The sequence below is a fragment of the Alexandromys fortis genome, unplaced genomic scaffold, assembly GCF_014885135.2.
Source record: "Alexandromys fortis isolate MF-2015 unplaced genomic scaffold, M_Fortis_MF-2015_v1.1 scaffold_273, whole genome shotgun sequence".
In the NCBI taxonomy this organism is placed as follows: Eukaryota; Metazoa; Chordata; class Mammalia; order Rodentia; family Cricetidae; genus Alexandromys; species Alexandromys fortis.
In genome coordinates, this window is record NW_026068145.1 from 1,307,491 (window position 1) to 1,323,703 (window position 16,213).

General features: G+C 41.7%; 1 protein-coding gene across 4 annotated transcripts in view; it reads right to left on the reverse strand.

The window, feature by feature from the left end:
* Kat6b (lysine acetyltransferase 6B) overlaps positions 1 to 16,213 on the reverse strand; it is a 192,544-nt gene that overhangs the window by 115,135 nt on the left and 61,196 nt on the right. The window lies entirely within an intron of this gene.

Genomic DNA, 16,213 nt, shown 5'->3' on the forward strand with positions numbered 1-16,213 from the left:
GAGAAACCCTGTCTCGAAAAACAAAAAAAAAAAAAAAAAAAAAAAAAAGACAGACAATGAGTATCTAAATACTCATTATAAAGTAAGGACATAGCTTTAATTCTATAGATATTCCTTGTGTATGTATATCAAACACTCCACTGGAGAAGCCAACTGAGACTCTGAAGCCCGTCAGTCACACTGGCAGTGAGACTGAAGGATGACAGTGCTAGCTAGACAGGAGGAGGGAGGCCCCACAATACATCACCTCTGAGAACCTGGGATAGGGGCAGATATCAAGGCAGTAAAGAAACTCACTGCTAGAATGTGTGGAGGAGGAGGCTACATAAAACCTGGGGGTGGGGGGGTGGGGGTGGGCACTTGCACAGTTGCTCTGAACCACTGGTTCTTTTGAACTATATACAACAACTGTTTGTCATTAAGATTTCTTCATAAATAAACATACTTTTGTCAGAGTATGAGCATGTATTAAAGCCGGGTGGTGGTGGCACACACCTTTAATCCCAGCACTCAGGAGGCAGAGGCAGGCGGATCTCTGTGAGTTCGAAGTCAGCCTGGTCTACAGAGTGAGTTCCAGGACTGGCTCCAAAGCTACAGAGAAAACCGGTCTCGAAAAACAAAAGAGCATGTGTTGATGAAAGTCAAATTTTAAAGATATTTTCTTTGCTTTTAAGGAAACATAAAAGTCACCTTTGAAAACAAAGCAGAGTTTGCTCCCCCAAGTTCCCCCCAAACCTACACCGGAATCCTAACTACACAGATCCTTTAAACTGTTAAATTAAATAATAGTGAAGTGAGCATGCTCATAATACAAAAGTCCCTAAATTCTTCAACCATTGCTTCAGAAAGTCACCAATTTTGGCTAAAGTCCCCAATCCATAAGACCCTAAAAATTTCCATGAGAAATAAATTGCTTTTAGCCTCTATAATAAATAAGAATCTAATGGGATAAATACTAAGTTAACTAAGCCGAAATTAGTTTTAAGCATCTCATATTAAAAAATTATGTTGAAAGCTACCCACATAATTCTCCAATTTAAAAAGAATTCATTTAAATAATAAATAAGGTTCAACGTTATTTCTCATTCCATGAGAACAACATCTGTCTTTGTCATAGGACTTTTAATTTCGGAATTAACTAATTACACTTTGAAACAGCAATAAACTATCACACTGTGAGAACAAATAACACTCATTCTAGGCTTGAGGACAGGCGAGCAAGCGCAGTGGCTGACTGTGATGGGACGTGCGGGTACACAGGCCCTCGGGGGGCTATCTGGAGCTTGAGCACTCCTTTCCAGTAGGTCAGCTTGCTTCCTATTTTCTAGAAGCCTAATGTGATTTGGATTTAGTTTTTAAGATCAGAGCCTCCTTCGTTGGAAAACTGTTCCCTAGCTAAATGATGCTACAGCATCATGGGCTTTAAGGACGGGCCATACTGGCATGCTGACTGTGGAACAGACTCAGTGTTCTACTGAACCCCAGTTTCTCTCTGGCTTCCTGTCTCACCATGTGGCAGATCCCTTGGGAATCAGTTCCAGTTGTGATATCATTGCTATTAGAGGCTCTTACCAAAGGCCAAACACCTCACTGCTTGATCCAGGCCTCTACGCTGTGAGCTAACGACCTTATCTTCACAGATTTCTAAGTCATAGTGTTTCATCAGTGGCAGAAAGCACACTGACACATGGGCCTCTGGCATTCACACTTTCCCCAGAAGGCTAACCTCTAAACAGTTGTTGCTGGAGAGGTGGATCTAGGTGCTTCCACCACAAAGTCCAAGTATAAGTCAATCCTTATAAATTTCAGAAGTAATTAACACAGGATGAGCCTTAAAACTCACCTTTAAGGAAAGACACGTACAGAGTTACCTAACTACACATTAGCTATACGGAACAGCTCATTACACTAAACCTCTCCCACTTTTCAATCCCTAAGTTCAAGTACTTCATTTGATACTTATCTCCAAGATTATTATAATCACTAATAGATTCCTTTCCCCCCTCAACTGGCAGAACAACCTAACCTAGAGCAGCAAGACAGTCTACTTTCAGATCCCAACAACTGCTCTAGCTGCTCGCTCCCCTGAGGCTGAAGTCAGGGGAGCTGGGTCAGAGCGTGCTTACCAAGCAATATGATCAATCTGCTCCATCACAGGGACACTGAGTACAAAACTAAGTCTGCATGGGCCATTAAGAGAACTTGACTGTAACGAAACAGTTCCACAGAATAAGAAATGGAAGAAAGGTGTCCAATATGTGCACAGAATACAGGACCAGGTACCATGAATCATCACTTCCTTGTATTGGTGATTACATAAAAATCAGATACAGTGACCCTATTACTGGCTGCATTCTCAGCTTTTCTTAGCAATGTTAAAGAGAAAGAGGAAGACAGGAAGAAGCAAAATGCTCACATAATAAATACCTCTTGCAATAGACTAATGAAATGTTCATTATTAAATCACAGAATCTGTTTTATAAAACTTAATCACTCACTGTGATCCCTCTGATCCAGATTATGAGCAGAGCACAGTCATTCTAGAAAATGCATCAAAATATTTTTAAAAGAGAGATAACTTGAAATGGAGAGACAAACTGAAATCTTAAAATATTTTCAAGTAATAATTCAAAATCATGGCTAGAAGAAAGATAGTTAAGGTGTAAAAGAGCCAACAACTGCTTGCTATAAAAACAGAAAAATAATGTAATAATAGCAAAAGTCAGTGAAGACCATTAAAACAGTATTTGCTGGGTGAGTCTTTAAATGGTGTGCTCATGGGGCTGATGCTATGGTTCAATGGTAGAAGAAGCACACCATTGTTGATGTGTAAGACCACAAAAAAAAAAAGCCAACTAAAGGTTGAACATGTTATGGTGCATGGCTGTAATCTCAACACTCAGGAGGTCGAAGCAGGAAGATCACAAATTCTAGGACTGCTTGGGCTGTCCCACTATACAGCAACAATAAATGTTTGTTGGAGGTGTCAGCTCAGTGGTGGCATGATTGTCTTATAGACATGAAATCTGGTATTTGAGTCCCAGCATAGCAGCAGTTAACACAAACACACACACACGTTCAAGGAAGAAAAATCACTTGTGACATGCTCTTGGGTCAATGAAGGGGATCTCAAAGCTGGCAATATTGGCCCAGACTAAACAAACATGTCAAGTTCAAGATCAAGGAGGAAATGTGGAAGCCCGCGGCTTCTGTATATGTACCCCACATCTTCAAAAAACAATGAGTCATAATTCCAGTTTTGCGGATGCTCAAGTTTATATGTCTACATAAACTTCTTCTTAAAACCAAGCAGACTTAAGGGAGGCTAGATCTGCAGCTCATCACACGAGAAAAGATAGAAAGGGGAGATACCAGAGGAGCGAACATAGGCAAAAAAAATAAAAACAGAACAAAACAACAACAACAAAAACCCTCCTTTAAAAAAAAAAAAAAGAGGCAAAAGGCTGCCTACATGGCTCAATGGGCATAAAATGCATGCATACGTGCATGAATGAATGAATGAATGGGAAGAAAAAAGCAAAGGAAGAAAAAAATTTAAATTAAAGTTTAAAAACATACGGTGCTTGCTTCAGCAAAACTTTAAATGGCTCATATTACTTCTGAGTATCCAGAAGTAAGCTTTGGAAAGCGAAATGCTGTCACTAAGCCTCCAAAATTAATTTCTTCTGATAAAGTCATAGGCAGGAGAGGAACAGAGGGTGGAGAGATTACAAAGCCCCATGTGGTGCTATACTCTTGTAATCTTGGCACTTAGGAGACAGACAACAGGGCCGTGAGTTAAAGGCCAATGATGACTGATGACTGATAGATGATAGATAGAATTGATTGGTTGGCTAGTTCTTTTCATGCTGCAATTATAAAAAATAAATTGATTTACAGGCAGCTGGAAAACTACAGCACCTCAGAGCAGATCGACTAACAGAGCGATGACAGCAAAGACTTCCTTCCCACCACGTCCTACTCAGTACATGCATGACCTCAATGAAGCAGCAGTGAGACTAAACACGCTTGGAGAGAGCCCTTCAAGAGTCCTAGGAGTGGAATGATGTGGGGCTCAGAAGCTGGGCACTGTGGGCCCAGAAACACTACAACTCTCTACACAACGTCCTGTAGAGACAAGGGTTAAAAACCAGAGTGTGCCATTTCATGTTCACAAAGGGGCCTCCTGTAGAATCAAAGCAAGCAAGCAGTCAGAACATCCTTGCCCACAGCATCTGATGCTCATCTAGAAGGCCAATATCCAGACAGAACCAAGAGTGAAGGGAAAGCCTCACACCACTGGGGGCAGTGTTCAGGGGTAGGAGGGGTAACTCTATGTAAATGAGGGGTGTGAATGAGAACGCCTGGAAAGGAGCAGAGTCCGCTAGGACTGACTGATGAGAACCACAGCGCTGTGGGAGACAGGAATGCAGATAAAGTAATGACTTTATCTTGAGCTAGTTCTAGTCCTCAGAACGGTATCTTATGACTAAAGAATAAAACCATTAGAATCTATTACCTTAGCAGACCACCAGCTCCCACCAACCCCAAAGCTAAGCGTGTCATCACATAGCATTTTGGGCCTGGAGAAAACCTGCCATCCTGCTCTAACCACCTCTCTAGGGGACCCACTAATTTATTTTAAACTTGCCTTGATTTTTGATTTTCTTTGCTCTGTAAAACTGTGAAACTCCACAAAACTGCTTCCATGCTGGAACATGGAATTTGGGGTACCGAAACCCGTGTTCCCAGGATATGGTTACTCAAAATGGCTCCTGAACAAACTATCTTTTATCCCTTTAAAATGAGAGCTATGGCTTTTACATCAACAGGGGAGAGCCCCAAGGCTGGCAGAAAATAGAACTGGGGATGGTTACAGGCGCATCTCCGACTGCTGCTTTTCAGTCGTCCTCTGTCCCTTTGCTTACCATCCTCCCAGTCTCTTCGCATAAAGACTTGTATAGACTGTGATTAAGAAACTTTGAACCTGGCGATGATAGTGCACACCTTTAATCCCAGCACTTGGGAGGTACAGGCAGGCAGATCTGGCATTTGAGGCCAGTCTGGTCTACATAATGAGTTCCACGACAGCCAGGACTACACAGAAAAACCCTCTCTTGAAAAGCCAAAACCACAACCAGAAGGAAAAGAGAAGAAAGAAAGAAAGAAAGAAAGAAAGAAAGAAAGGAAGGAAGGAAGGAAGGAAGGAAGGAAGGAAGGAAGAAAGAGAAAAGAAAAAAAGAAAAGGAAAGTTAGGAAAGAAAAGAAATTCTGGAGTCGGAGCTGATCCACAGTTTAAGAGAAAAGACAAACTTTGAGCTGCAGCAGGTCAACCCAGTGCCCAGCGATGATGTACAGGCAAAATGAACTTATACAGACACACAAGTCTGCATATACATAAAGGTATAGGAAAAGAGAAAACTAACAACTTAATTAGAATTAAGTGATAAGCCGGAGTATCTAAGTTAGAATAGCAGAGGATCAGGAAAGATAATACGAGGTCTGCAGAAAACTGGCATTTTTATGGGTCAAAAATGGTTAAAAATCAGTAAGTTTACAAAGTTCAAATGAATAACTAAGGCAGCAATTCATCGTGAAGCAAATGACTCAGTGTGACTCCACTGGAGAGTACCAGAAGAAAGGAGATGCCTTCCAAAGAGACTTCCATACTAGATGGTCCTGAAGCCCCTTTCCGGAACGTTGTGAGATCTTGTCCACTAAATTAAAGCATGTTTTGGTGAATCGGGATGGTTTAGTCTGTCATAATAGAGAAGATAGGGTAGATGTGAACTGGGTCTGTCCTGAAAGAGGATAAGACAAACTCAGGAAGACAAAGAAATACCTCCACAGGCCGATCTCAGTGAATTCAAGGCCAGCCAGGGCAGGCAGGACTGTTACACAGAGAAACCCTATCTTAAAAAGCCAAAAAACAAACAAACAACAACAACGGGGGGGGGGGGGGAGCTCCAGAGCTGGAGAAGGCTGGGTGAGAAAGCACCCACTTGCTGGGGTGGGCTAGGAAGAGTGAGGGGGACTCAGCTTGCCTGGCTGGGATAGTTGGCAGACTTAAAGAAAGCTGAAGGATGAGGTGGAAGGCCAAACTCAGGAGCATGGGAATGGCAAGAAGTGAGGGGCTGCAGGAGGGCTGGGTGTTCACTTCCTTGACTTTTACTCTCCTCCATTTTCTCCCCCATGTGCCTATCCTCCACTCTCACTAGGGGCAGAACTAATGAGAACTACCATGTGTTTGGCTTAGACTACATGGAAACATTTTTGAAATATCATATCCAGGCAAAAAATGAATAATTAAATCTGAGTTTAAGTTTTTGTTGCTTCAGCTCTTCTGTTTCTTAGACCAGGTTTTGTTACATTTCCCTCTTACTGGATTATAACCCATGCTAAAATAAAAATGTCTCGTTAGTGTTATTAAAAACCAACCTTCCACCATAGTCCTCTACCACAGTACTCTTAGATAACATCAACATGGCATTCTCTCTATAACGGAGCCACCCCTCGGCTCCAATGTGAGAAGGGCAGCAGCAGGGTGTGTGTAAAAAGAGCTTAGGTGTGGGACCGTGGCATTTCAAGGAGTGGAGAGAAAAGAAGTGATCCACCCAGGGCGCAGGCAGCATGGGAGGAATGTCTGGAGAGGACTTAAAAATAGTAACAAGGAAGAGCCTGCTTTTTATTATTATCCTGCACCTGCAATTCTAAACAGTTATGACTCCTGCCTGCTGGGTTTGATAGCTCCGGTATGAGACAGTGTGTCCTGGTCCACCACTATTGCTCGGGGCCTTATAAAACACTTTTAACACTCACTACCACAGGAAGCAGAGGCTTGGGGAGACTGAATTAAATAGAGAAATGGAGTCTACTCTGGACAGCCTGATTCCCAAGTCTGCATGTTTATTCTGCAAGTTGCAACCTCTCAAGGAAAATAAGCAGCCGACAGGAGCAGCCCTGGGTCAGCTGAGCTGAAGCCACCAGCCAAGCGGGGATGTCACTTCCATTAGCCTACTCTCTTACCTTCTCCATCAGTCAATCAACACCTGACTGCCTATAGCTCTGAGAACATTCTTTTACATTACTAATTTAAGGCCTATTTCTTGACAGTTTCCCTGGAGTACGAGCAGGTTAACTGTCACACACAGACAGTCACTGTAGCCGGAGGCGATCATCTCTCGCAGCGGACGGGGATTGGAAAATGCACTTCATGAAAACAGTTTGGATTCTTTGGTGTTCATTTTAATGGTAAGGACATCTTTGTCTTCATGGACTGTCAAAATTCCCATAATGGAACATTTATTTTTCTTAATTGTCTTAATTTTAGGCTAGATATGCTTTTTACTGGAAGCTATCATATTGAGAAAATGCAGAATGTAACTGAGAAATAACACATTCCTTCATTTCCTAATACTTTAACTGTACACATCTCATTTCCTCTCCCCGGTGTCTCCACATAGAAAATAAAATTTCAAGTCACAACCTCAAACTCCAGCGAGGACAGAATTCCTCTAATAATATGCAACTTCTGACTACAAGAAGTCCAAACAAAAAGCCTGGCTGTGGGTCCTTGGAAACTAAAGCGAAGATATTTCCTTTTATCAAATCCCCTACCTCCGAAAAGAGAAAAGATTAACAAAATAACATTACCTCCACAAAGTTAAAGTCTGAAATAAACACACTGGGTAGGAGTGGCTCTGTTCCTTTGAGACAGAAACACATCTAGGCCTGAGTTTTCTAAGACTGGATGTGCTGCATAACTACAGACAGCAAGAAGGTCAGTGAGGAATAGATGCCCAGAGTAGGGCAAGAAGACAGAAGTCTAGACCCTAGTACGGAGATCTTGATTGACACCCTCCCCCCACACACACACCATGAGCAGGACCAGGCTTTAGAGGTCAAAGACTATGTATGGCTCAGTAGGTAAAGGTACCTACCAACAAACCCAGGAATCCACATAGAAGATAAAAAGAACCCAGGTAGGCATGGCAGTGTAAGTCTTAAATAGTAGTGCATGGAAGGCAAAGGCAGGTAGATCTCTGTGCGATCCAGGCCAGCCATAGCTATGTAGTGAAATCCTGTCTTTAAAGAAAGGGCGAGAGACCTCTGACAAGTTGTTCTCTGACCTCTGAATGTGCACACACAAAATAATAAAATGTAAATTCAAAAAGTTTTTAAAGGGGGTCAGAGATCGGCAAGGCTGTCAGTGTGCAATTCTTGAACAGGTAAAATGCCCAGTTGTGAAGAGGTCCCCTAGGAGCAGAGGCCCACAGTTCTATACAATAAGTCACTGAACTTGTCAGTTGTCAGTGAGCTTGGTTGAGTTTCCAATGAGACCACAGTTCTAACTGATACTGATTTCAACAGAAATAAAGTCTTGAGGAACCCAGTGAACCTATGCTTGGACTCACAGAAACAAATGTGCATTGTTTTAAGCCACAAAACTGTGGTTCTGTCCAATGCAGTAATTAAAGCTAATGGAGTAAGCCTCCAGTCAAGCGGGAAGTGGGCCACTTTCACACTCCGTGGTACACAGGGCACCATTAAAAGCGGTACTCTTCCTTTGATGCCAGGTTCACTACCAGGCCTGACTTCTGTACAGGTCTCCCTTCTGTCCCTGTGCTAACCATCCAAACTAAGGGTCCTTGTGCATAGAACAGAGACCTCCCCAGTATTAAAGCCAAGATGCACCAACCTGAGCAAAGGTGCCAGTGCCTTTAGCTAGGCTAGGCATGAGAAAATTAGACTGAAATCTGACAAAGCTAAGACTGAGCTGATCTTAATGCTGTATTGGTTTTCTACTGGCACAGACAGTAGGTTTAAAAACAAACACCTACTGGGGCTGGAGAGATTGCTTGACAGAGCACTCCTGCTCTCCCAGAGGACCCAGGTTCAATTCCAACATGGTGGCTATCAACCTGTAACTTCAGTTTCAGGGATTCCAACACCCTCTTCAACCCTCTGCAAGCATTGCATGCATGATGTATGTGGTGCATACATACACACACACACACACACACACACACACACACGTAAGCAAAACACTTGCACACATAAGCTAAGGGAAAAATAAATATAAAAACACCCATGCCTCGGCTTGCAGTTCTATAGGGCAGAAATCCAGACAGCTCCTGCTGTCCCTCTGCCTGATGGGTCTCCATTTGTGTCAAGCTGACAAAAACCAACTAGTACACCATTTTCTCAAAATAAATTTGGGCAACTCATGGTACTCGGCCCAAACAATTTTTCTTTTAAGCCCAAATTTCTTGTCCACGTGTAGAAAACACAAGCACAGAGAGTTTGGATGTGGCATTAATAAAAACTAAAGCAGAGCCTCTTGCAGAATCTGAAGAAAGACGTAGACCTGCTAATAGCAATGACTAAACCTGGAAGAGAGCAGAGTTCAGACTAACAAAACTAAGGGAGGGGCATGTCAGAACAGAGAAGGCAGAGACCAGAGGGGAGGTGGTAGGCCACAGGTAGAGGAAGGACAGACAGAAGGTCATGGGAATAGAGTGTCTGGCCCTCCAATGCTTCCTTAGGTATCTTGATACCCAAGAAGGTTCCTGTCTTGTTTTAAAACCAGTGATTTTAAACTTTCTTCAACCAAATGAGCCCATCTGAAGTTGCATTTAAAGCTTAAAAGATTAAACACTTCCAAAAATAAAAATAAGCTTTTAAAAGATTTTTTAAAACACAATTTCTTAATGTATGTCTTCCCCAACCTAACTTCTTCAAACCCCAGTGCCCAGCCAAGCTGGTGGGAATTTGTAAGGCACCCCATGCCAGCACTCACACAGAACAATCCCAGGCAGAAAGGATTTGCCCATTAGCTACACTATCTCCACCAAGGCAGCAGCCTTATTAAATTACAACTGTTTGAACAAGGTCAGGCCCTTGGAGTTTAATTCAAAGTGATTCCAGGTATAATGCTGTCAGGTCAACTTAAACAAGCCAACAGAGGCTGAGAGCAGGATTAAATATTAAAACAGAATCTTTCACATCTGTTTTTACCCAAGGATGAAATTACTGTACATCACTTCAACCAGCTCATTAATACACTATACACACATCTTGCCTCAAAGGTTACAGGAATATCAACACTTCAGAGGCCTGCAGTGAGACTGCTCACACAGCCAAAGTGAGGTCACTGCATACTTTATTGCATGTCAATATTTCTTTACAAAATGTGAGCAAGATAATCAGTTAGACATAGACACGTTTTAAATTAAAGGATGAAAACCTCCATGAAGATAAACCAGTTGCTTTTAATCTGAACCTTCTAATCACTCACTTGGCTGACTTTTATTGGTAACAGGATAGCACACATTGAGCAAACACTGATTCAATATAATTACTTTATAAAACTGAGGGCTGTCACATTCATAGCCAGCAAAAAAAATCTCATTCTTCAACTTGGAAAAGAACAAATTAGGCATGATGGGAGATAGAGGATACATTCTGGCACCCAGGAGGCACAAAGGCAGATCCCTGTGAGTTTAAGCCCAGCCCAGACTACATAGTGAATTCCAGAGCTGCAACAACACGAGACCTGTCTCAAAAAACAAAAGCAAACAAACAAATGGGAAACGCAAAAATATAAAATACAAGAGGTCTGTATAAACATTTTGAAGCATGAGCACTGACAACACTCAGCAAATACCCTACAACTGAACTAGGGGAAGACAGTTCGAGGTCTGTTGTCTTTATAAACCCCAAATCAGAGAACTGTGTCTAATAATCATCTCAAAGCGCCTAGCACATTCCCCGCGTTCAACACCTGCCACTCATCCTTACACTGCAGGGATGACAGTGTGACCCTTTCTTAACACTGTCTGTGCTAGTGAATATGATAGCTGCCATTTGGGGCTCCTGTACATACTTCCTATCCTTTTCCTCTTCTGTACATCTACCCCACTTTCCTCTGGGGAACCCCACTGGTTATTACAGCTGTCTTGCCTTCATACTCTTGTTACTTGGGTGAATGCATCCTTCAAACCACAGTCTCCATGCCTCTGTGATGGTGGCTGGTTTCAGGGTGCACCTGCCTGGGCAAGCTCTTTCTATGGGCCTACTGTGGGAGAAGGGTCTTGGGGCTGGAGCTCCTCTTCCATCAGGACAAACAGCAGTCAGTTTCCATTTTCAAGGACAGAACTAAAATGCAAAAGGTGCTGCTGTGCAGAGGAAGCAAAGCACAAGAGGCAGAGATGCAGCCTGAGCAGAAAATGTTGACCAAAACAAAGTCAGCTCAGCTGTGTTTGAAACATTAGTTGTCTTTAGATATGTCTGCCATTAATGTGTAAATTGCCTGTTTAAATATTAGCAATAAAACAACTAAAAGAACACCTACTCTGACCCACAGTAGAACTTCTCCCACACTGTCTCTTAAATTCCACTGGTCATGAAGCAGTGGTGATGCACGCCTTTAATCCCAACAGAAGAGGTAGATCTTCTTTAATCCCAACAGAGGGAGGCAGAAGAGGTAGATCTCTGTGAGTTCAAGGCCAGCCTGGTCTACAGAGTGAGTTATAGGACAACCAGGGCTACAAGGAGAAATCCTGTCTCCAAAACAACCAAAAAGAATTTCACTGGTCTCTCTCTTTTCTCAAGTTATTCAAAATGTGTGCACTACACAGCACAACTGGTAAATTTAAATCTTTCACTGCTTTCTTACTGTTTCATGCACCAGAATGATTTAGTTTTCATAATCTGATTGCGATATATTAAAGAAAATCAAGCTACCTAAGAATAAAACATTTTAAATTACTTCACTAGAAGTGGGCAGAAGCAGTAAATCTCTACGAGTCTATAGTCTCAAAAAAAGACTCTCTTATTTAGACAAAAGGGGGAGGTGTTGTAGGTGTTGTGGGAATTCCTTCAGGCAATAGCCTTCAAAATACCGGCCCACTTTGGGCCATGTAAATGCAGAGAATGCCTGGCCCCTAGGCTGCTGGATTTGGTTCCAGTTCCCAGCACACTCAGAGGACAGTGGCTAGCTCTATTTCTGTGAATTTATCCCTTAATAAATAAACTTTTTTATATTCCATTCCAGGCTATTTTGGAACTTTTTTGTATGCTAGCAGATAAAGATGTCAAATTCTAGCTCTAACACATGATCAAAGATGATAATAATAGCACTGATACCTGTAGAACTTGCCTCATTGTAATACTGCTTTTTTAATGTATTACTATTAAACAGGGTCTCGCTCTATAGTTGTGGCTGGCCTTAAACTCTCCATGCACAAAATCAGCCTCAAATTCATCAACATCTACCTGCTTCTGCCTCTCAAGTGCCGTGATTAAAGAAAATTATGGTCACTATGCCTGGATGTTTTTCTTTACCTTACAAAAATTATTTTTATTTATATGTATATATGTGTATATGTGAATGTACATTATGTCCCCTGAAGCTGGAGTTATAGGCAGGTATGAGCAGCCTGACATGGGTGCTGGGAATTGAACTGGGACCCTCTGGAAGAGCAGTAAGTGCCCTTCTCTTCACTGAGCCACCTCTCCATGCCATGCAATACTGCTTTGCTTTTCAAGAAAAGAGATGATCACTTACTCAGAATTATATTTTACCTCAAAATACAGACCAAAAGTGGTAAAACTTTCACACCTTAACTTAAGCAGTCCCAGACTTGGGTAAAAACATCCAAGAATCATATGTTGCTGGACACAGTAGCACATGCCTGTTATCCAGCCAGCATTTGGGAGGTAAGGTTGGCCTAAACTATATCAGACTGGGTACCACAAATCCAATTGTTGGTTAATAAACTTCTAAACACTCATTTAGGATGAAGATATAATTTTTCATAAAAAAGAGTGATTACTCCCATGAATACACAAAAAGTATTTTTCTTTCTCCGGATTTACTAACTACAGAAAGGACTTGGGAGGTAAAAATAAAAATCAAACTTTAAGATACATCTCTATTTAAAAACAACGACTCGGAGCAGAGAACTGCCTTGTTCCTTCTTTTTCTCTTGCCGTGGTCCAGCACTCAACAGCACTCCTGTGGGGACATGGATCCTGGAGCGCTAAGCTGGAGTCCTCGCCCACCACTGAGCCCAGCCGCGCACATCATGGAAGGCTGTAAGTGAAGACTCGCTGAGGTGATAGTAAAAGGGAGGTGGTGCAGTGGTTAAAGAGCCAGGCTTGGGCAGATCTGCAGGCTCCAAATTAGCCTGGTCTACATAGCAAAGTTCCGATCATCCTCAGAACTCTGCAGGTACCTGCAACTCACACACAGACACATACAAACTCCAAGAAGTCAGACCCACTTGTACAAAATCAGCCAGAGAAAGAGGCAGGCTGGGCATTTCTGTTATTTTTAATATGATTAAAAATCCCTGAATTAATATCACAAAAATAAGTACAACTAAATTTCTGTTAATTTCCTAAGGGGGTTTCAAATTTTCAGAAACAAAACTGTCTCTATACTTTGAATTTTTAGAGCAAAAAACAGTAGATCCCTATGTACAAACTCCCAGTACTTATGTTCTGATGACTACATTTTTAATAGAATGTATGTGTTTAAGAAAAGCTAAAATTTACTGACTAGAATTTTAAGGCATGATACAAACTGAAAACATTAAAATCAAGTCCATCTTGGATGACGTCAACTGCTTACTTAAGACACAAAACAAAGGGGCTAGAGAGATGGTTCAGTGGTTAAGAACACTGACTGTTCTTTCAGAGGACCTGGGTTCAATGCCCAGCAACCAAATGCAGCTCACAATTGTCTATGACGCCAAGATCTGACACCGTAACACATACATACATGCAGGTAAAACATCAATGCACACAAAATAAAAAGAGATAAAAATTTTAAAGACACAGAATAAATGCTGACTTTTTTATATAGTTTGTAGAATACAAAGAACATATGTGTTGCAAGAAAGTAAGGAAGGGAAGGAGGGAAAGGAAAGGGTCCTCTGGTACTGATGATGATGCAGGTAAAAGCAACTAACCATAATGGGACTGGAGCAGCGCCTGCCGCTGTCGGCAAAGTCAGCTGCAACAAGAGGGCCTCGGGACCTAGACCACTCTTCTAGATGCCTCGGTGATTCCCAGACAGAAACCAGAACTTTCCTGGGGTTCTGCCTAACTTGTCTGGGCAGAAAAGAGGCACTCTGAAGCTTTAAAGCATTAAATCTAAACACCGGTAGTTAATAAAACAGCAGTTTGTTTAACAGAAAACAGAATTCCAATATAGCGGTCTTCTAGCACACACACATAGAGTTGAATGATAATCAAGTAGAGTAAACCCTACTAAATGTAAAGTCAATAAATCCTTTCTGGATTGTTGACTCCCACACACACCACAGAAAAGACTAAACGGAACTTAACAGAAGGAAATCAATCATCATGATACTTTGGCTCAGTACTAATCTACAGTGAAATAATTTGGGCATCAGCACAGTTTACTTGAAAGAAGAACTGAAGCAGCACAGTTAAAAGAAGTGGAATTCATTAAACAATCACTCAAAAGGATCATTTCCTCTAATTATTGCTTTTGTAACATAAGACAAAGACAATTCAATGTACATCCGGAAAATCTACAGTTAGCTGCCAAAATCTTGCCAGATAAGATTAGACGAGAAGCATTTTTGGTAGCATAACCACCAAAAAAAGTCCTGTTCGTCTTTCCTAAAGGGCTCTGCTCTCTCTCTCCCAGTCACTGAAGTATGCAAGCGACATGAACTAGAGATCTTAGGAGAGGGGTATAGGCTGAGAAAGGAAGAAAAAGGCAAAACTAAATTGGTACTCCAAGAGCTCACAAACTGGGGTGTGGTGAGGGAGGGTTATAAAATACCTTGCAAGGTTTCCAGACAAGGGTTCTAGTCAGGGCCTTAAGTATGACACTGTGGGAGAAGACAGCTGGCTGACTTATGTCTGGGCTGTCTTCAGAGGAAAAGACGGAGAGGGAAAGGACAACAGTCAGTCTTGTAAGCACAACTGTGAGAGGGACAAAAGATCAGCTTGAATACTCTCACAAAGCCCTGAACAGCGGAGGGGAAGGATGTCAGGACATGAAAGCTGCAAAGTTGGTGAGACCACAGCCTATGGAAGGAAAAGTGGTTTGGTCAAATGACTCCCTTAGTTTAAGCTTTCTGCCTTACGCAGATACCAGGAGGAGAGTTAAGGTCTGGTGAGCTTTTCAGTGTCCATAACTGAACTACAATGTAATGACAAAACAATTCAATTTAGATATTAAAACTGAGTAGACAGGAAAGGAGAAACTACTGCTGTTTTTGCAGAGGACCCAGATTTAGTTCACAGCACCAATATGGCAGCTCACAGCCCCTAGCTAAATACACTGGTTCCTATGACCTCCTCTGGCCTCCATGGGCACTGCATGTATGTAGGGCAGTTACACACAGGTAAAACACTCATACACATAAAATAAAAATAAACCTTTAATAAGAAAAGACTGAATAGACATTTCGCCAAAAGTATTTAAGCATGTATGAAAAAGTACACTATCACTAGCCATGTAAAATGCAAATAAGACCTATAAACAAAATACAAACTCGTGTGTGTGTGTGTGTGTGTGTGTGTGTGTGAAAGTAAATATAACTGGACACAATAATGCAAGCCTGGAATCCAAGCACTAGAGAAGCTGAGGCAAGAAGGCTAAGAGTTCAAGGCCAGCTTGGGCTAAAGTCCTAAATCTCTACGTCCACGTATTGACGTATAATCAGGAAGTAGTAAGAGGCAAGCAGGATGCGCGCCCGCGTGCACTGTTGCTGGAGTAAGCGTGGAGGGGCTCCGCAAATACAAGCACTCTACCAATAAATCACATTTCCAGGAAAGTAGGTTATTTTACAATTCTGTCACAATAAACAAACAAGTAAACCAAGAACTAACAATGTCAAAAGAACTACAATTAAAGACAATGAGTTTCCAGCTAATTCTTAAGGGATCCCTAACGCCAACATGAAGGTATAATCTTTATTATTAGCTGTCTACTAAGGTAGCAAATTTACAGTGCTCAGGTTATAGTGAAATTCCAAAATTCATAGCTAACATGGTAATTGCTAGTAAGCTATAAGCTTAAAATCTGCAGGGCATAAAATAGGTGGAAGCAAAGCAAATTACAAAAGCCAGCTTCCATGTACTTGTGCTGAGACCGACTGCCATCACTTCAGGGTTCAGTAACTTATCAGAACTACCAATTTCTAGTCAGGCTTTTAAAAAGAAAATA